The sequence below is a fragment of the Crocodylus siamensis genome, chromosome 2, assembly GCF_052110815.1.
Source record: "Crocodylus siamensis isolate JL-2025a chromosome 2, ASM5211081v1, whole genome shotgun sequence".
In the NCBI taxonomy this organism is placed as follows: domain Eukaryota; kingdom Metazoa; phylum Chordata; order Crocodylia; family Crocodylidae; genus Crocodylus; species Crocodylus siamensis.
The window spans coordinates 69,256,717-69,279,445 of NC_143396.1; the positions used below are offsets into that span (position 1 = coordinate 69,256,717).

General features: G+C 39.5%; 1 protein-coding gene and 1 pseudogene across 12 annotated transcripts in view; one reads left to right on the forward strand and one right to left on the reverse strand.

The window, feature by feature from the left end:
* Positions 1–22,729, reverse strand: part of TENM3 (teneurin transmembrane protein 3) — a 2,356,642-nt gene that overhangs the window by 270,778 nt on the left and 2,063,135 nt on the right. The window lies entirely within an intron of this gene.
* LOC149870389 (U6 spliceosomal RNA) lies at positions 6,187–6,287 on the forward strand (annotated as a pseudogene).

Below are 22,729 nucleotides of genomic sequence, written 5' to 3' on the forward strand. Positions count from 1 at the left end.
TGTCAACTATTCCACAACAATCTGCACCTACTGTTCTCCAACACAGGCTCAAGAACACATAGAAAGAGACTGGGCTTACCCTTCTGTCCTTAGCACTTTTCTGTTTTCCAGTTTTTCCTCCCCTGCAGTAGTATTTCCAGCCATGATGCTCCAAGAAGGTGCAAGTGGCTTCTACATTGCAAGAGGCTGTTGTGTGCAATTAGAGACAGTATGGTGCATCTCAGCTCTGTGCCCAGGGCAGCTGCATGGCGCCCAGGTAGCGCCGGCTCCTGCTGTGCTTATCGTGGTGGCGCGATCAGTTGCTGCTACAGCAACAACAGCTGCTTCTGCACAGCCTGCACCCCCCCTCCCCACTGCCTCCCCAACAAAGGTGGCGCCTGGGACTGTTGCCCTGGTTGTCTCCCCTCAGTTATGTTACTCAGGTATGGTGTAACAAAGTCAGCATTCTAGCAAAGACTCAGCTTTGCAATGCTAGCTTTTTCAAGTCTGTTATATGATACTTAACAATACTGAGGAGTTATTTTTAGATACAGGAATATGAATTAAAGCATCCTTTTCATACTTGTCCATTCTGTAATAATCAGCATTGCCACTCTCCCCACTCATTGCTATTCCCCGGTTTAGGGGCTTCACTTCTTCGCTTTTCTTCACTCCACAAAAACATACATGGCAAAATTGTGGCATTTTTCTCCACAGTATTTCTAAAATGGGTTCCCTTTTTTCCCTATTGGCCATATCGTTATCCATTATCTTAATTGTCTCCCATGTCAGCAACTTCAATCCTTCCTATCACTTTCTCTTTTATCTCGTTTTTAAATGCTAACCTTCCACACATCCAACACTGCCTTTTTCTTCCAAAATCCTATCTTTCAGCCAGCATTTTAACCACGTCTCCCCGTCTGCTTTTTTTTGTTTTACCTACTTTATTAGCTCCCCCTTGTTCAGTGCATCAGATTCAAAATTCTTTCTACCTGTCAAGGGCTTTACGTCAGACAATCCATAATGACCCTGTTAGCTTTTACATTATGCCTGCCTTTTCCACAGGATCAAGGCTGCCCCCTCATTTGCTTTTCTTATAAAGGCCTCCGTACCCCTCTCCTATGCTTCACTCACCCTTGGAATGAACTTCTAAGTGTATTTCTCAAGCCTCCACCCTTATATACTTACATCAAATAATCATAATGTTGGAGACATTTAGGCCATCCACCCTTATATACTTACATCAAATAATCATAATGTTGTAGACATTTAGGCCATAAAGGACCATTAGATAATATAACTTGCACAGGCAATTAAGAGTCACCCACATCTTTGTATTTTGCCCAGTGGCTTTTGTTATATCAAGTTATTACTGAACAGTTGTCTGCCATAGGCAGGGGACAACAAAGACTTGGCCACCACTGCCAAGTATGGCAGGGAACTCAATAGGTTTGATATGCCTAAGTCCAGTGGCCTTGAACATTTTCAATCCTGTTACCCATTTCCTGCACCCCCCACAGCCTGGGGGTCCCCCCCTCCCCAGATTCTGTTCTCTCCCTTCCATATGCATCCCTCAAGTCCACCTCCTTTCCAGTTTGCTGCACAGTCCCACAGACCAGCTACTGTACCTGCTATTCTGCAGCCAACTTCACTCTACCCTCATATATAGACCCATCATCTCCTTGCAGTGCTGGACTAAAGCAGTACTACTGATCCCTGCATCAAAGGTAATATGTACATTCAGGAAAAATGAGGCCTGCCTCTCTGTGACACCTCTGTGGCCCAGCAGTTGAGAATCTCTGACCTAGAAAATGCAATGCAACATCCTCACCCCACTCCTACAGAAGAGAAAAAAAACCCAAAGTCCCTTCCACACTGACCTGGGAGAAATTCTTTTCCATTGCCAACCAACCTGGTAATCAATGTGAGGCTCTCAGCAAGATACACCAGACAAATATTAAAAAAAAAAAAAGATTCTCTGTGCCGTAAGTGCTGATCTATCTGTTCCCAAGGAGGCCCCATCCTTAGCCATACCCAGTTTCTGATGTCTGAGAATAGTTAAATACAGAGTATAGTTAGCCAACTACACACTGGGAGAAAACCCAGCGGGTAAGCATCCCATAGGCATGAGTTGTGATTATAATCACTGTGTTAATGCAGAGCTGCAAATGTTATGAGCACACTGAGGGCAATGCAGTTTCCTGTTCTTTCTCTGACTCCTAAAAGATGGGAGTAAAACCCTTAGCAGCAGAATCAGCAACAATAATTGATACTTTTACACTTAACCTCTACCACCTTTCAAATGCCACTTAAAATCACAAGGCTCTAACATGAGGTGAACTGTCTTGACCCTGATCACCTTACTTCAACATCTTATCTGATTTCCTCATCTTTCGCTGCCTTTATCTTTAAAAATTGTAAACTCTTTAGCACAGTACTCATGCCTTCCTATATGTGTATAGTGCTCCTAATGTCTTTTGGGCAAAACTATAATACAGAAAATAATAGTTCTCATTGTTCACACTTGTATTGTGTTAAAGCTGGAGAATGAAACAGAGTGGCCACATCTGTGAAGAATGCCAGTGAATGACTAAGAAAGAAGTAGAGCCAGTCATTTATCCCACTGATTCTTGATAGAGCATGAAATACTGAGTAAAATGAACCTGGTAGATGATATGGGAGCTTCTAGTTGCTATATTCCATCCACTGGGACTCGAAAAAGGGGCTCACAGGCCACTTCTTCAGGTGAAGGGAAGGGAAGTGTAGTTTTGCTATCCTACCCAGTCTTATGTGGGATGCAGCTTCTTTCAACAGAACTTCACAGTACAAAATTACAGTCATGGCTCCTCAAAATACCCCAAGGACAGACTGCTCCCAGAGCTGCACGGCAATATTCTGAAGAGACTAGGAGTTTCTCATCTATATTGCTTGCTAGAACCAGAGGGATCTGTCAAAAGGAAGAGGACTAGAGACCTGCTTGAGTATTTCAACATGTAGGATTTTTTTTTGTCTGACGAAAAGAGCAATATTCTTTGGGGAATAGGAAGAGAGAAAGGAAAAGGTGACAGATGCCATGTTTCAGTCCAGTATGAATTAAGACCACTTGATCATAAACCACACAAAATCTGAATATGTAATATGAACAGTGACAAACCTTTAAGTACAGATGTGCTTGAGAGTGCTCCTACACTGATCACTAGCTGAGTGCTCAGAAGAGTGATGACCCTTTGTCCTGATCAGAGTCTTCTTGACCAAGAGTTTTCCCTAGCATTCTGTAATTTATCTGTCCTGTTCATATTTGTACCCTGGGAATCAAATTTCACCCACAATATCAGGCATGACACCAACCACCCTTCATTACTCACTAGTAACATTTGGTTAATGTAATTTATGGTTGATAGTTACTGATAGAGACCATGTCAGTATCATTAAAAAAGAAACTGTCAACTTAATTAAATTCATGTCTGAATTTTTTTACCCTACTTTTGGTGTATGTCACATACACGTTTCCTACAGCTGACAGACAGCTCTATTTATTGCAGGATTCTTGGTCTGTTTCTCCTCCTGTTTGTGCTCATCTTTCATACAAGGGAAATGAAAGAAATTTTTGAAAACAGAAAATGATACAAAGGCAGCAATGTTTGGGGATTCTTGGGGCTAACAACTTCCTGCAAATACAGACGACTAGACTCAACCTAGGAAGACCCTTCCAGTCCTATGTTCCTAAGAAAGCATCATCATAAACCCACAAAAAATACTGGGAGGCAATGCAGTACTTTAATCACCTTGTCATAGAAGGAGATCAGATTGGCTAAGCACCACTTAGTTTTGATGAATCCATGTTGGCTGTTTCTGATCACTTTGTTATCTCTAGGTGTTTAGAAATAGATTCCCCCATGTCATGCTCCATAATTTTTCCAGGTATAGACAAGTCAGTCTAACCCAAATAATTTCCTAGAGCTTCCTTTATATTTGAGCTTTTCCAGTAATCCAGAACATTATTTGACCTCCATTAGAGACTAGGCAATAGCTCTGAAATTACCTCAGACAATTTGTTGAGTACTCTGTGATACTACAGGTACTCCTCACTTAACGTCATCCCAGTTAACACTGTTCTATTACATCGCTGATCTATTAGAGAACATACTCGCTTAAAGTCGCGCAATGTTCAGTTATAACGTTGTTGGCCACTACCTGCTACTAGGTAACTAATGGGATGTAATTGGGTTTGCTTAACATTGTTTCACTTAAATTCACATTTTTCAAGAATGTAACTACAACATTAAGCGAGGAGTAGCTGCATCTCATCCGGTCCTGGTAACTTCAAAGCATCCAGCTTCTCTAACTAATTTCTAACCCATTCTTTCCCAACTTTAGACTGAGGATCCCTTTCCCACTGATTTTGTCTGATAGCTGGTCTTGTAAGTGAAGACTTTGGTAAAAAAGCATTAAATACTTCAGTCTTCTTCGCATCCTTCATTACTAAATTGCTCCCCAATCACTGAGGAGCCTACATTTTCCCTGATCTTTTCTAATATATATCCAGAATTATTTTTGTGGCCTTCTATATTCCTTGCTAGCTGTATCTTAATTTTGGCCTTTGCCTTGGCCTTCCTGATTCTCTCTGGGTATGCTTGTGCGATACTCTTATGCTCACCCCTAGCAATACGGCAAGGTTTCCAGTTTTGTAAGATTCCTTTTTGAGTTTCAACTCATTGAAGAGTTTGCTCTTTATTCAGACCAGTGTATTGCTGCACTTCCTCTCCTTTCCTCACATCAGGATGGCCTGTTCTTGTGCATTAATATGATCTCTTTAAGATACAACTAGCTCTTTTGGATCTGTTTCCCCTTCAGATTTGCCTACCATGTGGGTCACCATGGTAGAAACTGAGTTAGAAACTGTAAGAGCAAAAGGGAGATCAAGAATGGAACTTGTGATTTTCTTCCTTTAGGTCTGCTGGCAGAAGAGCAATGGAAGAACAAACCTGCTAGTTAGGTGGCTCCTCCTGTTGCACTTTAAATGGGATGCTTTCTCTGATGAAAGAAGTGTTTTGAGTCAGTATCCCTAAGCACAAAAGGCACATAATCCATTTAAGCATTATGGTGGGTGATAATGGGATCTCTAAGCCCTTTGTTCTCCACAAGAGTCAGATGGTATGTTTGCTACTGCAAACATTTCCACACTGGCTCACCAACATAGCTCATCTTCAAGATGGACACATCTCCACAAGTAGAGAGGATGTAGTTAATTTTCTAGCTAATGTTCTTAATACCGAAAGCATACAAATAACTGGAACTAAGGTGTTGTTTTTGAACAGTAAGCAGCTGTTCACAGAACCAGAATAAAATGGTAAATTATTGTACCAAGGAACCATCGTATCTGTGGTTCTCAAGCTCTTTAGACTCAAGTCACCTTTGTTAGGCTCAAGGCAGCCCTTGGAAAATGCTGGCTCTTCATTTTCACGTGTTTTTTGACAATGGGAAAATAGAGCATTTTTTTCATTTTGCAAAGAACAGACCACAACAGGTCAAAATGTTTTTAATGCTATGGATTCCTATCTGAAATCTCTGGGTTTATCTTGTGAATCATGTTTGTATGCTTAACAAAGCTAACGTTGTGTAGCACCCTGAGTTACCCTCAAAAACATATCAAGGCACCCCAAGATGCCACAGCACTCTGAGAGACGCTACATTAAATACTTTCTGATAGCTGTTTTAGTCCAAATCTTGGCCAGTAATCTCTAGGTCAAAAGTTCCAGACGCCAATCTAGTGAGCCAACCTGTTCAACGTAGCATCACAATGAGAAACATTTTACCCACTGAGGTTTTCTTAAGGGAAACAGTTAATTTAAGTGAAGGGCTTTAGATTTTCTAGCTAATCTATACACATCCCAGCTAAAATGTCTGCCTCTTATTGCTTTTATGAAGGATAAAGCTTGTCTACTAATGGACTGATACAACTAGCATCTGGGTCTAATTGCATCAGAAGTATAAAACTGGCCTGTTTTTTTTTTCTATTTGAGTTTTCTATTGTTTGACTTCTGATAGTAGAAACATAATCTTTGATTTGTACAGATGAATGAACTGGATGTGTAAACTGTTACTTCCTTCAACAAAAATAACGTCTACACTTCCGTAAGATAAACAAACTGCCTGATGCTCCAGCACTTTGTGGAGGAAGATAGATTGGCTGGCTGTAAGGTTAAAGGGCTTTGGCAGCACATATACTAAAACCGGGATGATAGAGAAGTTTAGCATGGGCCCTGCGCAAGGATGACATGCAAACTCAAGAAGCATTCCATATTTTGAAAAAAATTACTGTATTTTATGGTTCTTGATGGGTAAATTCATGTATATAAAATACGCATTACATTTTTTTCATGCAAGAATAGGAAAAAATACAAATGTTCAACCTAGAAGAAATAAAATAAGATCTGTACTACATAGTTCATTAGTTTAAAATGTTATCTGTAGCTCTAAGGTCATGATTTTCAGTCATCTTTCTGCATCACCCTGGAGAGCCATCTTTTCTCAAGAGTGATGCAATTTGTACTGTTAAGTGTACAAACACGATTCACAAGATAAAACCAGAAATTTCAAAAAAGAATAGAGTGTTAAAAGTATTCTAACCTGTTGTGGTTTTTTTTAGTTCAGAAGAATTGCTGTATTATTTTTTCCTATGCAAAAACTGAGTGAAACTAGGAGGTAACATTTTCCAAGGTGTGCCTTGAGTCTAAAAAGGTTGAGAACCACTGCTCTAAAGAGTTGCAAAAGGAAATTCAGCAGGCTTATAACATCCAATTGAAATTTCAAACTGACAGCTTTTAAAACAGCTTTTTCCTTCTTTTGTACCTTATACCTCTTCAACAACAACAAAAGCATTTGGATATTTTTTTATTTAGGCTTTATACTATTCTATTAGTAAACAATGATTCTGATAATCATTTGCACAATCACAATTCTCTTTACCTACCAGAGGAATCTCTCTCTCTCTCTTCCTAATGCATGCTTACCAATTTGTCCCATCCTTGCAGGTTTTTACAATAGGTCATAAAGGACACTCAGGAGGTATCCTGGGAAAATAAACAGTCACACCTAACAAAAAAAACTTCCACAGGGAACAAATGGGGAGATTTTAATGAAGGTGGAATAAAGAAAACAAAGTAAATATCAGCTGGTAGCTAGTATAGCACTAAAATTTACAATGATTGTAACAAGCGGAAATCAATCACATTTCTCACAGGAAAACTGTCGGTTTTCTTACAACAGTGCACAGAATCACTAGAGCTGAACAGACAGCAAATACTAAAAAGAGGGCAGACATATCAACTAATTAAAGCCTTCTTTTCTTCTACTAGAAAAACAGTTCTTGTTTAAAAGTATCTGTAGTCATTTGTTTACCAGACAACCCCCTTCCTCCCTAAAGTACCAAAAAAAAGAAAAGAAAAGAAAATCGTCAAGGCTTTTTACACGTTATGGTGTTTTACCACAAATAATGTTCTCATTTATACATCAAGTAGAAAGGGGGGGGGGGAAATCAATCAAGAAAAACTCGGGATGCCTAATAATTTACCCTTTTTAAAAAGAGGGCAAGACTAATTCATTACAGTTATGGTAACTTCCATTTCACCGTGGCAGTAATTTAAAACCACTTCAAACCATAGGCTGGACAAAGGTAAACTAAGAACAATGTGATGGGCCCCTAAAATAGGCCTGACATGTATATACTGAAACTTTAAGTCTACCATGCTGTAAGAAAATGCTGAATAAATGAACTTTTTCAAAAAGGCATTATAACTTGGTTCCTCATTACAAATCTAATTACAAGCTATCTATATAATGTACACCTGACAATATCATGTAAAACACTTAGCTTCAAAGGTCAATCTAACTAAGAGAACAATTCTACTATTTATAGCGAAGGGTGAACTTTTCTTATTTGAATGTTTAAGCAGCTAACCCTTGAGTTTAATGTAATTAGGGAAAAGATATTCAATTTACAGTATCCACAAGTAATGATAATTACACTGGTCCAAAAAGGCTGTTGGTAAGCATAAGAAACCTTTGTAATTACATCCTGTTTTCAAAATGACTTTAGTACTGTGAACTTGAAGCATTTCAGCAAATGAAGGCCAATGCACATAAAATGAAAACTACAGTAGTTTGAAAGCTCCACTGTTTAACATAATGAGCAGCGCTACCAGAGGGAGATCACAAAATGCATTCTATAACTCACCCCGACAGCCCATGCCATCTCCTTTCCTCTCACAAGCATCCATTAAAAAAAGACACAAGACAGCATCCTCATCTCTTTCTCTACATTCTTCATTACTATGGGTCAGATTTCCTCTCAAAAAGATGCTAAAAGAGCCAGACCCTTTAACTGTGCTGTTTAAGCAGCTACACCTAAGCTTTGGCTTCTGATATTGTTAGATTCAAAAGGATGCAAGAGCTATGAATACGAAAACATTTTTCCCCCATGTGTTCTGCAGATTAGCTAGGTCAGCATTCCACCAGGACCAAGGTGAAAAACAAACAAATAACCATGATCGTAGCAGCTGCAGCGATCACTCTCTGGAAAATTATCCAGGCATTATGAGAGAGACGATATTAAATGCTGCCACTTGCAGCTTCACGGCTCTCTGAATATTCACATCAGAAAGGGATAAGCACTTAAGGAGTATCATCAGAAAGCTTGCCCATTTGAGCATCTTCCATTAAGTTTTTGTCTTAAAAGGGGATAGCAGGAACCTCTTTGCCTGATAGGCAAAAGGCTTGTCATAATTCATTAATAACACAGCTTTGCTCAGGTTTCCTTCAATGAATCAGGAAGGCAGTCTATGAAAAAAATGCTGAGCGAACAACAGCTTCTCCAGAGACTCTGCAATAAACTTCCTACTACTTGGCATCATTTGCCTTTTAAGACCAGGGTGGACAACTCTGTCCTACAAGATCTGTCAGACGCCCTTAGGAGTCCTAGCAGATACTCACAAAAACAGATATTTCTCAGCAGGATATGATTCACTACTTGGTAGTGGAAACTTAACGTTTTAGATAGACGATTAATACACTGCTCCGCTTTTGCTACATGCAGGACAGAAGCTGGCAATGTTTATCACCTTGATAAATCATTTATGCTCAGAAGGGAAAAAAAGGCTCTAAAATGTAAGGTAAAAGCAGCAATTACCATATCTCAATAATACAAAAACTAAAAGGATTACTGACTGCTCAGTCAGATTTTAATACATTGTTTTGAAAATGCACAATTTCCCTTTGAAACAGTAGAATTTCAAACTAGAACACATTGTATTTATTATACAAGAAAATGTTCTCGATTTAATTCTGTCAAGATGACTCAATAAGATTTCATACATTTCCAAAAAAAGGACAGAATGGGACTTTTTGTTTAAAGCACTTCTATTTTTGTGGTCTTGAGTCAATTTTATTTAATTATATCTTATCTACTGCCTCCTTTTATATTCCCATCTATCACAGAGAAGTAACTGGAAGTTTTAGCAGGGTTCAAACACTTATCTTGCCAATTATTCCACCACCACTCTTTTTGCTTCAAAGAAAAAATTATTAAAGTATTATAATAATATGCAGTATGAATGGCAAGTAACATAAAAAGCAGTTGTTTTGACCCATCTGATACAATCATTTTAATATTTTTAAAAAGTCAAATATTTTATACTAAATAATCAAGTTGCAATTACAATATTCTTTGTTTACATTCAAGTTTTGTTAACCCTCCATCATAAAGGAATAGAGAAAACAGCCCAAAAAAGTATAGATTATTTTTATATTGTATGCTTAGCAAAAAGCAACAAATGTGTTGAAGATGGCTACATATTGATTAAAAAAAAAAGAAAAAAAATCGATGTCACTTAAACTCATCTTTTACAATACAGTACTCTCAGGTACCCGGTAACTAAAGGAATGGATGTTTCCCCACCTACTTTATATTTAAAATGTCTGTTCAAATATGTTTATTTTGTAAGTTATATGATAGTATTTTTTGTTTGAACTAACTGCATTAACAATATTTGAAACAACACTGTATGTCTAAAAATTACTTAATGCTAGTAAGTCTGACTGATTGAACAGAAATCAACAGTAGTATTTAATGACTTCATGAGAAAAATAAACGACCCTCACACCCCTAATGGATTAATGTCACTTATGAGCAACACAACACTGCATAATGCTGACACAGAACCACTCAAAGTGGTATCACTTTTCATATGAATGCCTTAAAACCTTATCAGAGGGAAATTGTGTTTTAATGCTATTTCAGATGTCATTTTAAAGGATTTTTACAATCCCATTTTATAAAGTAGAAAGCATGATCTGAATTGTTACAAGTAGCTTTTATCATTGGCATATGTACTAGGTTACCCGTTCAAACCTTTCTAGCGAAATGAATTCCTAAACATATTTTAAAATAGCATAACATTTTGTAACATTATTCAAGCAACTTGTTTTTGACTCTATTGTCTTCAAAATATATATATATTTTCTAGGTAAGGGGATTAATTTATAAGTCCCCTATGACCAGTTTTACCATATGAAACATGTCATACACAATACCTTAATAAGTGTGAGAGTTTCCACGAAGTAAAAGAAATAATAGAAATTCTCTCTCAAAACAGAAGTAACAAGCCATTAGCCACATACTGGCCTCTCCATCACTAATCAGTTCTCAGTAACGTTGGCATTTTCTCATCTTCACTAGGTTGCTTTTCTACTCCAGAAGCAAGCATTCTTTCTTCTTAGAAAGCTCGGCATAAAATAAACTATTTAACGTTGTAATTTCTACCCATCACTTAGGCATTACATTAAATATATAAAAAATTCTTGCAACATTTAGTGGTGATTTATGCTATGATATGCGTTAGGATATGAGTGTTTCAGACAATACACTTAAAGTTTAGTTAAAAGGTTAAACTGGATTATATTTAAGATTTCCTTGGAGAAAACCAAACCTAAACTGAAACTAATGCACAGATCTCTTGAACTACCTGTTCTAGTTCTGATTTTATCAGGTATAATTTTCCATTCAACAAGGAGGAAAGTGAAGGAATAGAAAAAAAACCTTCCTTCTAAATATAGCTATGTTCCTAGTTTCAGGTTATATTTCTCACCTAAAGAAGGAAAAACTGTACAGACACAGAACACGGAAGCAAAGGCAAAAGCTTTTTCTGACTGATTTGAGCATTACCTTAATGCCAAAGGATGTGAAAACTTCTCCAGTAAACACAGCATCATAATTGGTCATAATTGACGTTGTCCTTCAATTTTTTAAGGAAATCCATAAATATGGATTGCTTTGTCAACTGGAAGACAATTTTGTGACACCACACTGTATATATCTTGTTACAGCAATCATAACTACATTCAATATCATTTGTTACTTCACAGTCTACTGTATTTGTAATGTAATCTCAGTAAATTCTACATTTGTTTTAAACACACTAAACACTATCTACATATAATGCCCACCATTTTGAGGATTATCAGAAGAAATTACTTGCTGAAGCTCACTGTGATGGAGTGCTGATGGTAGTCTTATGAAGAGTTTAGATTGTGGATTTGTACAGGATGGTTTGGATAGGGATGGCCCTGCTTCTGGCATGGGACTGGACTAAGTGACCTCTGGAGGTCCCTTCCAGCCCTACTTTACTATGATTCTATGATTATTCTAATATCATAAAAATCTTAATCTGTTTGTCTGTCTGTAACGCTTTATTCACACTCTGATTGTCTGGCAACCAGCCTTCAGAGTGCGAAGAAGTGTTCAGACAGGTGGCAATGCACAGCCATGATGGCAGGGACACAGGAGATGGAGTGGGGGGGGGGCAATGAAGTAGACAGAAGGCAATGGAGTAGACAGAATAGGGGTGGGGAGGGAGGAGGGAGGCCAGCAGCACTGGTTTCGCCCCGTTGCCCTGCTTCCTGCAGGTGAAGACGATGGAACGGGGGGCGGATGGAAGGGGCAGGCCACCGGACCTGGCATTGCCATCCTTCCCCTTGCTCTTCGGAGGTGACTGCAGCAGCAGCGCGGGGTTGGGATTCTGCGGGGGTGGGGAGGGCAAGGCCACTGGCGCTGACCTTGGCCCGTCCCTCCCCCCTTCCATCATCATCACCACCTGCAGGGCCAACCGGGCAGCAGAGGGGGGAGGAGCAGAAGCAACGCAGGGAGGAAAGAAGTGGGCACACCGTGGTGGCAGTGGTGGGGCAAGAGGAGTGGGCTCAGGTCCAACACTGGGGGGCAGGGAGTGGGCCTGATGTGAGGGGGCAGCGGACCTGCCACAGTGGTGGGGGGGTGCAGCAGGCCCAGCACAATGCAGCAGCTGTTGGCAGAGGAAAAGAGTGCGCCTCCTCCCCTGCTTGGGCATGGGCCCACTCCTTCCTCACCTCCCCCTCCACTGTGTCGTCCCCAAAGCCACACCTCTCGTCCCCCCACCACCGCTGGGTCACCTAGGGCTGGCTGCTCCGCCCCCACTGTGGCAACCCAGCTTCTCCCCTGCAATGGGGCCAGGCCTGCCCCTTCTCTCCCCCAGCCACTGTGGTGGGGAGGGTGGGGAATGGGCCTGGACTCCAAGCAGCAGGAGGGAAAGGGGGAGCAGGGCTGGGCTCCATTCTCGCCCGCTCCCCACCGCCTCATTTTTGAAAGGCATTTCACTAATAGTAGTAGTAGCAGTAATAGTAATATTATTATTATTATTATTAAGGGAAAGTGCAGCAATCATATCCCAACAACACAGCTTTGTTCAGAGATGTTAGTTTACTCCATTCCACATGGATATCTGTCTATCCTATAATCCTGCTACAAAAAGATACTCTTTGCTGCTCTCTCTCACTACTTCTGCTCTACTACTATTCTAATATTATAAAAGCCTTAGTCTATCTATCTGTCTGTCTGTCCATAACACTTTATTTGCACTCTAATTGGTTGTCTGAAACAATCAGAGAGTGTTCCAAGAGTGTTCTGAACAGGAGGTGGTGGTGGCGGCGCAGCAGTGTGCCACCATGACAGTGGAAACAGAGTGGATGGCGCTCCTGGAAGATGGTGGCAGCGTGGGGTGGTGGGTGGCAGCATTCCATCTCCACCCACCGGCCCATCATTCCTGATGGGCAATTGGCTAGTATTCTATAACATTCTACTGAAACGGATGAAACCACAGGCTATCAATATTTGCCAAAGAGTGACTATATTGTGGCATTTTTCACTAGGCTCTTACACAGGCGCTCTGTCAGGACACTGGCAAGGCAGGGCAGGAGGCTGCTCTGGAGCCACTGGGATCTTGTGGCAGGGGCAGTTTGGTCCAAGGCCAGGGCAGAGCCATGATCTGTAGCCTGCATGCTCAGTGGAGGGGCATGCAGGCAGCAGATTGCAGCGCTGCTGTCCCAGCTCCTTGAAGCAGTGACAGCCTGGTCCCAAGCTGGGGCAGAGCCAAAATCGGCGGCCTGCACACCCCTGCCCCAAGCCTGCAGGCTGCAGGCCTGCTCTGGCCCCAGACCAAGATGCCCCTGCTGCAAGATCCCAGTGGCTCCAGAACACCCCCCTGCCCTGCCCTGCCAGCACAGCTGGGGCCAGTCTCCATGGCAACCCCAGCCTTGTGCTATCACAGTGCAGCTGCAGCTGGGATCAGCACGGAGACTGGCCTGAGCCATGTGGACTGGGGCTGCTGGAAAATGGGGTCTGGCTGCTGGCTGGATCTGCCCACCCCACTATTACATCATAGCAGTCTTGTGACTTTTTAATGGTGTCCTCTGAACATGCTTCCTGAATCAATATGGTAGTGCTACAGTCTGTGTGGTATGATGCATATTGGTCAGGAAGCTGGAACTATCAGATCTATTTCTTGCTTTCCCACTATTCCTGTAACTGATTTTAGATATAAAGGTTTGTTAAAATAATCCAAAAGATACAGCCTGCAACTCATATGTTAGGTAAGAAGAAAAAATAAAATGGAATATCTGTATCAATGCCCCAAAATGAAAGGACTGAGTATTGAGAGCGCCAGGTAGAAACTCCTCATTCACTGATGAGAATCTGGTCCATAGCAACAGTTTAATTAGAAACATCTTGGCAGAGAGCCTGATCTATGTGTTGATTTTTCCCAGCAGAGAACCCCATACAATCCATCTTTGTGTTACTGCACAACATGACATGCAGATGGAGAGACGAATCAAAGATAACCAGGGGACAGAACAGCAACAGTAAATTATTGGGGTAACATGGGAATACCTCGGCCATGAATAATCTCACCCCTGAGGATAAACAAACCTGAGGACAGAGAGGGGTAAAACAAAACAAAAATAATACGTAGAGATGCTACCTGACACAAAAGGGCACGCCAGGCCTCAATTACTGTGTTTATAGTACACTGCATGAAACACTTTCTCTATAATGAATAATCTGTCGCCTGTCTTTGGAAATGTCTCTGTCACAATTTTGAACAAGTGACTACTACTCACTAACTACAGATCTAGCACCAATCAGAAAAGGGCAATGCTGTCTGGATCTTCTTGATTTCTAATAAAAGGTGAAGTCTGTCTATGACTGCTTATTCAAATACTATTGGATGATCCCAACAGGGAAATAATTTGAGAGAATATATTGCACTTTTAAGTTAACCTTAGTTTCAGTGTTATTCATGATAAACTTTTTGAAAGAGAGAAGTTCTGAAGAAATAAAAAAATCTTTTAAAAAAGGGGTTTATATGTATACACAGCCTCAAAATATAGTTATAATTAAAAAATTCCATTTATTGTATACCTACGTTTGAAGCCAAAGTTAGGAAACCAATGGTTTCTTTTTTCTTTAATACAGACAGTACCATTTCAAGAACTTACTATCTGCTTTTTATTTTTAAGGAAATGTTCTTGAAATTTATAAGTGTGTGAGCAGAGGTTTTGTGAAATCCTGTTAGGCTATTATATGTGGTAAGAAAGCCATCAATCATTTCTGCAGCCTCATGTCCACATTCACAAGTTAACTCAATAAAGACTGTTTTTAGTTTCTATTAAAGTATGAATATTTTATATAAGCAACCACGTAAATCAATGGGATTACACATTTGTAAAGCCAAGCATGCATGTAAGGCTTTGCAGGATGGATACCGTAGGTATTTAGGATAATGATATGATGTTAATACTGATCATTATACATCTTTTATTTTTGTGTTAAGAGAACTATGGATGTATGTGGTGTAATCCAGTTTACCTCACAAAGATATTTTGAACTTTCATGAGTCAAAACTATTTTAAACATACACTATATATTTTTACTTGCTCCTATAGGAGTGCATCTATCTCAAAAGTTACTGCGGCTACCTTACACTACTAAAACAAACGTTTATGTTGAATGCTTATAATGTAAGAACTCCATGAAAAAGATATTTTTTCCATTCACTTTGCCTGTACTTGTTTTAGAGAACTGGCAAAGTAGAGATATAAGCATCTTGGAGAATCTTGGTATTAACAGGGTTTTTTATATTAGAAAATAATGTAAAATATAAGGAAGTGCTCTGGAAAGGGATTTTTTGGTGATTGTAAACTGATATTGGGCTCCATAAATAAGTAAAAAACCAAACAAATGGGAATGAAACTGCTTTAGAAATGTGACCTTCACCTGTATTTTCCAGAGGTAAATAAGGTCATCTTTTACATCCCAGCAGTCATTTTAATATTTCAGTCAGAAATTTAGATTTCTTGAAAGGCACTAAAATTTTCTAAATTACGGTATAATTGTCCCATGTTCGCGCTTGGTAAAAAAAATGAGGATGCATCCTTTTTACTTCTCTCTTATTCCTTAATTCATAATAAATACACAATTATGGGGTTTGATCAACTAGACTTTATAGTGGTCTCTTTAAAATAAAGAACCCCTCAAAATAAATGCAGCTGCTTTTAAATACCCAGGTGTTTGCACTGAATGAATGATTACATAAATGAAACACCCAGGTGATTATAGTGAATATTTAATTATCCTGATTTACCCTTCAGTGTGCTAATGAATACAACAAAAGGGAAATCTGAAGACAACTAGTAGTAAAGATATTTTGACAAGAGATTTAGTAGGAAGGCTAATGTAGTAAGGCCAGTTTATTATTCCTTCATAAATTCATGTTGACTTTTATGCAAAAAGGTCATATGCAAAACTCTTTACAAGAAAAAAGTTAGTTAATAGTACAGTACAAAGGTCATAGCTTTAGCCACAGCAAAACATGCAGCTTAAAATGTCTATTTAAGCTGTGTATTTGTATCATTTTTAATAGAAAACTATAAAACACAGATAACTTTCATTTAGGCACTGCTGTTATTTAAAAAAAATCTTTTATATTAAAATGTTCAAGGGAAGAGATATGACAGAGGCATGTACAAACTCATCACTAGAAGAAATGTGTGAAAATGTATTGTAATTATTAATTCCATTAAGCAAAGTTAAATTTTAAAAAATATAAGTACTGAATTTAAAAACTCTACATTAAATTAGATATTTATTGACACTAACCAAATGTATGCACCGTAATCACAGTTACTTTGCTCAAAATACACGAGGCCAGTACAATACACTTGTTTTCACCAGATCTACGTGACAGTATTTTTACCCTATGAGAAAAGTTCTGTGAAATTTTGAACAAGTCCTTAAGATGAATGTTAAAGAAAACATGCCCATTTTCAGTAAACAGCTAGCAAACAATGGCCAAAACTGTCCACTTCCAACGTAGCTACTTCTCAGGCAAAATTCCTACCTGAGACAGATGACCAGATTAGATGTGGCCCTATTATCTTCCTCATGGGGTTTGATGGGGCATTCTCATTGTGCTTAGAGGCTCAAACATCAGTGGAAGCTTTGCTTAAGTAAATATGGAGCTGTGACTGAAGAATCTGGAACAGTATTCTTATAAGTGTGAGATGTGCCATACTGGGTTAGACCAATGGTATAACTAACCCAGTATCTTGTCTGACAGCGCCAGGAGTGGCAATGTCTCTGACAGTGGCCTTAGAGGTAAAGCATATGAACACTATATTAGAACAGTGGTTGTCAAACCTTTTACACTAGGCCCCATCAGAAAATGCCAGCTCTTGTTTTTCACTCATTTTCTGAATATGCAAAAATAACAGAGACATTTTTCTGTTTCAAAGAATGCAGAAAAGCCACAACAAGTCAGAACGCTTTTAACACTGTGGATTCCTATTTAAATTCCCTGGGTTTATCTTGTAAATCACATTTGCGCACCTAACAGTACAAACATTGTGTGGCACCCTTGAAAGGATCTCAAGACACTCCGAGCATTATTGATCTAAAGTAATCTGTTCCAGTCATACCCTCCCTGACATCCACTATCATTGATTTAGAGATGGCAGAAGATACATCCCTAGCTGTTCTGTTTAACAGCTATTAATGGATCTATCATCCATGAATTTGTTTAGTCCCTTTATGAATTTGGCTATGCTGTCTGCCTCTACAACCTCCTGTGGTAATGAGCTCCACAAGTTAACTATGCACTACATTACAAAAAAAGTAGTATTCTCTCATCAGTTTTAAACTTGTTGCCTGCTGATTTCAATGGGTGCTGCCTAGTTCCAGTATTCTGGGACTTGACAAATAACAGTTCCCTATTCACTCTGTCCATACCCTTCATGATGTTATAGGCTGCTATCATCTGCACCCCCAATCAACTTTCTCCTTTCCAAACTTCCACAGCCATTCAGAAATATTATCACTAAAGCAATGGGTGAAAAAATAGTAAAATATACCTTGTCCTGTACAAGAACAGTTTGTCCATGTTAGAGAGGACTCTAACATGGACAAATGCTTGGCCAGGGGGGCTGAATGCAGCTCTTCCATGGGGCTGCCAACTTCTACAGCCTCAAAACAGCTAAAGTCTTATCTGCTGTAACAAAAAAAAAAAAAATCTCATCTCACTGGGAGACATTTTAAAGGATGTACCTAGTGACGGGGTGAGTGAGAAGCTGACACTTTCTGGCAGGGGTTGTACAGGGCAATTGGGCAGCATGTCTGCCTCTTTGGGAAATGGGTCGGTTGGCACTGACATGCCTCCATGCCCCCTGAGCATGTAGTGAGGAAGCAGGGCTTGAAGACAAAAGGGAATGGGATGAATTTTTGGGTCACTGGAATTGTTTGAATGCTAAGAACCAACTATTTCCTGGTCCTCCACATCTGCACAAACCTATACGTTGGTGGTGAGAAGGATTTTTGAGCAGTAGCAGGTTTCTAGGGGTAAGGGTTGTCTGGGTATTGGGTGAGGTTGTTCTCTTGCTGCTGCATTGGAGACTTTAATGAGAAAGAACACTACAGTTCTGCTCTTTCCCTACCAGTGTGGTACCCAAAACAGAGGAGCCTCCCCAGCTCTCATCTCAGGTTCTGGTTTAGAGCTTTGCTTTTCAGCTGAGGGGGTGTCGATAACGAAGACGCACAGATTTGGCATATGCTGCTAAAGTAAGGAACACACTTTGGAGACTAAACAAGCACCTAACTGGGATCATCTGACCGCAGTGCTCTTTTCTGGCCGGGGGGGGGGAGAAGGGGGTCGGACTCAATGATATATTGAGGTCCCTTCTGACCTTAAAAAATTATGAAATCTATGACTGCAGGGGAACCGGCTGATATCTGTAAGTTGTTTGACTGATGATGATTCCTGGCCCTTAGGTTTCACTGACTGCTGCATCTGCAGCCCCAGAGGACTTTCTCCTAATGACTTACTGGCAGCAAGAAGTGGGTGGAAGAAACTGACTTTTCAGTGAAGCAGTGGAAAGGACTACTATAACTGAGGTAAGTCTTGCAAAAATCTCCTTCCTATCATTCATCCTATGTTGACTGTTACTTTGCCCAAAGTTCTGATTGGGAAAATGATGGGTGCTGTTATAACTTGGGTAACTAAGTCAAGTGCTGCGTGGCTGGTGCATGATACTCAGATATAAGCCTAAACCCAAACCAGTATGCAATGCAGTTAGCAATTCAGATTAAGGCTGACAATGAGTACACATATAGATGTCATTATTGGAAATGGATCCGAAACAAACTAATCTACTTGATATATATTGCTGAAGTTAACAGTCTTGTTGTGGAATTTCTGGCCTGCTGGACAAAACTTTTAGAAAATGGTATCTTTGAGGAGCAACTACAGAGGCTAGTTTATACCTGAAACATTTATCTGGCAAGGTAAATATTGCCATGTGATGTTAACAAATTTGTGGCCTAATTTTAAAACTTGAAACAGACACATAGCATGTTCACCTACTATGTAGTAACACTGGTCGAAAATAGTTTGGCTTGACTACAGGCTATGTAGTTGTGGTTGCTGAAAAAGAAAAATAGTTTTGATGGATCATATTTTCAAAGCAAGCCTTCCACAATTTTTTACATGTGTGCTTATTTAAGGGCTGAAAGGGGAAGGTTCTATAAATCACATCTATATGGCTTAAGTTATACTTGTTGTATACCCAGGCACCCTTGTAGTTCCAGAATCTGGTGTCTGAGGACAGAGAACTTCCAGTTTTTTTATTTTATTATCTAAACTAAACATCTAAACGAGAAAGACAAAAATTATATTAAAATAAAGTGGATTAATAGAAAATCATCACAATTTAATTTTGGGGTCTATTAAACTATATCAAATAAGCCTTCCCTCTAAGATGTATCTAACAATATCACAGACTTTGGACCTTGTTTAGGTTTCAGTCTCCCAGTAATACGGTATTATAAATCTTAATAGCAATTAATTTTTATATTCCAATTAATGGAAAAATGTGAGAAGATCAAGTCATTCACTTCCAGATGAAAATGAATATGTATACAAAAGCTGTTATATTAATTTTGGCAGCATGCTCAAATTATAGGTGATAAAATAATAAACAAATCTTTCCCATCCTAACATAGAGTTAACAGGACATTTCAGATAGAGTTCAGAAGAATCCAGTTTATTATGTTTAAAGTTCAAATGCAAAAAAAAATGACTTCCTATAATTAAATGTACAGTTCCTTGTCTATAGTACATGCAGTTGGATTGTAAATTGCAAAGTTGTTTTACCTACAGCTGTTTCAGAGTTTGAAAACCGATTACATTAACTATATTCTCAGATAAATTGTGTGTGTTCAAGTCAGGCACACTCCTACATTTGCACACACAAGCATCACCAGGACAAAGTGGAAGCCAGCTAAAGATAGAGCTGTCCTTCTACTGAGAAACTGATACATGAAAACAATTCAAACAATACATATACAGGTACATATGCTGAATGGTTGTTGAAACTCTTAGGAGCTCTTTCAGTTTTTGGAAGCCGGTACATGTTCGAAAACAACAGCTATTAGTTTTCTAGGCTCAGTTGGTTACTGATCACAGACATGCTGACTAGAAACTTGCCTGGAGGCATCAAAACCCTGATTCTGAAAGTTACTGAAGATCCCCCCCCCCGCCCGGAGGAACACAGCCTTCTGACAAATAGGATTGCCCCACATGGTCAAAGGACAGAAGCTGACATCAGTTTCTCTTAATCAAGATTTTGACCAGCCATCTTATATGAAGCTCAAAATGCCTCTAAATCTGGGAAGACACAGAGCTGGGAAAAGCTGGAAGTAAAGTTCCAGAAAAAATAATCACCATTCACACTCAGTCATATACACTAAAAGTCCTCCAATGCCTCAAATGATTCTTTATTTGTTTCACAGACGGGTGCTCAACATCTCTTTTTTCAGTATTCATTCAAGTGATGACTATTGATTTAACTATGAATAAAATTTCCCCATTAGAAAAAATGAAACCCTCTAAAAGCAAGGTTAAACTAATGACAAGAATAAAAAGCCCTTTACTCTAAAATAACTGATTTGGTTTCAATTTTCCTAACTATGCCTGTCTGCCTCACTCTTACTTGCATGTTCAACACCTGATTTGTGCTCACACATGGTTTATCATCCCTGCCTAAATTTGAAAATCTGGCCAGTTAATCATAGCTTTATGCTCAATATAAGCTACAAATCAATCTTTCTTTCATGGAAAAATGACAGGGGGGAAAATAACTGGAAAACACAATAATAAAGTACTTCATTGTGGGGAAAAAAAGGGTAAATAACATCAACTTAATTTGTGTTCCTTTCTATTTCGACTTACCTTAATGTTTTAAATCTTCTAGCTTAATTCTGCAAATTTTTATACATGGGCAGAAGTGTTTGCCTGCAGCAGGTGCAGCTGGTGAACTCAGACTGGTGGGGCGGTGGAACATCCCACAGAAGTGAGGGGGTGGGGTTTGCAGCTGGCCATGAGTGTGGGGGGGGGGGAGGTTTGCAGCTGGCTAGGCACTCAGGCCAGCAGCAGGGAGGCTGCAAACCCCCCTACTCCTGGCTGCCTGCAACTCCCCGCCTCCCCCCCATGGTATGCTCCACCGGCCCTGGCCTGCAGTTTACCAGCCATGCCTGGCCTGCAGTAAGTCTGTGAATTCAAGGGGATCCAACAGGAAAGAACAACTTGTGGAACTGAAACCTATATTTTTTTCATAATTGACAAAATCATTCTTTTTGAAGCTTGGAACTATGGCTCTCCATCAATGTAAATTCCCCACTAAGGGTCATTTACCTCTGGTTCTTGTTTTGCATGGAGTTAGCAAATTTTTTGTAGTGCAAGAGAATATAAATGTTTAAAAGGTTGTTAGTTACTCCAGATTTAAAATTACTACTGCTAGGTCTTATGCTACACTATATCTTGTGTAGTATTTTTTGCCAAAACACTGCTTCATTTGGACAGGAGCAAAACAAGCAAATTCTTACCAAATTTCAGCCTCTGTTCTATTTCTGTCTTACCAAATCTGTTCTATTTCCCTGGGTAAATAAAAATATCCTAGATGCTGACAAATCGGTTTTTAAATTGGGAAACTGCTTTTTCTGGCATAAATATTTAGCTAACGTCCAAGTCTGCCAATTCACAATAATCCTTTACATAAAGTTCCCATTTGATATGAGCAGTCTGTGGATAAACCACAGGTCCAGGTTACAGTCTTGGGGAGTTTTTTTGGTTTGCTTCCAATCACTTATTTTATTTTTAGGTCATAGAGCCTCTCAAAATGTAATCTGTTAAAAAAATCTTATGAAGGGCTGAAGTGTGGAAAAGTAATAGGTACTGAAAACAAGGTCTTCTGGTAGAAAGTGTAAGGCAATTTTAACTATGGAAGGCACTCAGCCCTATGACAAAAAGAAAAAGATACATTATTAATTTATTTAATCGGATACAATCACTTCTGCCCAACTACAAACAATTGTAGTTAACAGAAAAATCTGCTTACGTATTTTTTCAAATTAAAAACTGGATGGCATTAAAATGTTTAGATCTAATGCCTTTGTGCAAGTCATCTCCTTACATCTTCATAACTGATTTGCAACTGCATTCTTCAAATGCAGTTCATGAACAAATTCTGTTCATGAATTAGTCTATCACAGGGGTTTTCAACCAGGAGTATGCATACCCCTGGGGGTACATGGCAGCAGCGTGGAAAAGCTGCTGAAACTTCCAGGTTAGCTGACATGCCCTGCCCCCCACTCATTGACTGGCTGCTGGGGGACACTCCGCCTCTTGACTGGCCACTGGGCGTACCCTAACCAAAAAGGGTTGAAAACCCCTGGTCTATCACATCATCCTCTATGGTGGCTCAAGTACATAGCAATTTCATCTGATGCTGCTACAATGGGACTGTTCCTTAAAGCCACAACAATCCAAAGGCCCACAGT